This window comes from Callorhinus ursinus, unplaced genomic scaffold (genome assembly GCF_003265705.2).
Source record: "Callorhinus ursinus isolate GAN/ISIS: 27379988/994484 unplaced genomic scaffold, GSC_fseal_2.0 scaffold60, whole genome shotgun sequence".
NCBI lineage: Eukaryota > Metazoa > Chordata > Mammalia > Carnivora > Otariidae > Callorhinus > Callorhinus ursinus.
Window position 1 is genome coordinate 5,239,410 of NW_027397122.1, and position 1,765 is coordinate 5,241,174.

Genomic DNA, 1,765 nt, shown 5'->3' on the forward strand with positions numbered 1-1,765 from the left:
TAGAGCTCTCTCTAATACACTAGCAATGTGTGATCTTGGGAAATCATGTAGTTTCTTTGGAGATCAGTTTCCTCATTGGTATGCCAGATAGTAGTTGACGGATTGGAAGCAATGAGGTCTAATTCCTGAGCCAACATAATTGCAACTGTGTAATTTGATTTAAAAAACAGCTATGGCACTATCTTCTTTCCTAATTAGAAAGGTGTCAACCCCATCCTTCACTACTTGAGTATAACCACTTCCAAACTTTTGATATGTAGAAAATATTCATTTTTTAAAAGATTTATTTATTTATTTATTTATTGATTGATTGATTGATTGATTGATTGTAGGGAGACAGAGAGAGTGAGTGTGTGTTGGGGGAGGGAGAAAGGGAGAGGGAGATAGGATCCCTAACTGACTCCATGCTGAGCTTGGAGCCCGACATGGAGCTTGATCCCAGGACCCTGAGGTCACGACCTGAGCCAAAACCAAGAGTCAGTCACTTAAATGACTGAGCCACCCAGGCGCCCCTATGTAGCAAATATTCTTATGAGTCTCCAAAGTAAATTATGATATAGCTCTATAACCTATCAATAACAAGCAAGCATGAGAATCAAGCAGATACTCTGAATACCACACATTTGTATATATGAACCAGAGTTGCCACTGTGCCTGGTGGTCTTTTCCATAATAAATTGTACGTATTCCTAAAGCAAGTGGGAACTGTAGCAGCTGTAAACTCAGGGCTTGCCAATTTGACAGTGGTTTGGAGACTGCAAATTATTAACACTTGTGCTGTGCTTGGAAGCCATTTTTCCAAAAAATAGGAAGCAATTTTATTCTAACATGGATTTTAAAGCAAGTGCATTGGTTTGGAGAGCACATAGGGCAGAGGTTTCCCATCAAACTGACACTTTGGATAACGAGCATCATGGGGAAACTTGGTGTCACTTGCCTCTTGCAAACCATGACCAGGCTTTGACCTTAGAGGAGCAAAAGGAAAATTTCTTTTCTAACAAAATTGGGTATATAAGTGTGTGGCATGGAGAAGCAAAATCTCAAAAGGAGAGAATTCCTCCAGCAATGGATGAAATACGTGCTCCTTGTATACATTTTTAAGATGGTAGAAGTTACAAAGAAAAAAATCAAACCAATAAATTCCCATTTCTCAGAGAGTCATGATTGATTTTTATAAAATTACGATCATTTGGCATATTAATTCCCCATTCTGCTGTTCTTCACTTAATATCCAATCATATGAATTTCCCTACATTATTACTTGCTTTTTTTAAAAATTTTTTTATTGTTATGTTAATCACCATACATTACATCATTAGTTTTTGATGTAGTGTTCCATGATTCATTGTTTGTACATAACACCCAGTGCTCCACGCAGAACGTGCCCTCTTTAATACCCAGCACCAGGCTAACCCATCCCCCCACCCCCCTCCCCTCTAGAAACCTCGGTTTGTTTTTCAGAGTCCATCATCTCTCATGGTTCGTCTCCCCCTCCAACTTACTCCCCATCATTCTTCGCCTCCTGCTATCTTCTTTTTTTTTTTTTTTCCTTAACATATATTGCATTCTTTGTTTCAGAAGTACTGATCTGGGATTCAACAGTCTTTCACAATTCACAGCGCTCACCACAGCACATACCCACCCCAATGTCTGTCACCCAGCCACCCCATCCCTCCCACCCCCACCACTCCAGCAACCCTCAGTTTGTTCCTGAGATTAAGAATTCCTCATATCAGTGAGGTCATATGATACATGTCTTTCTCTG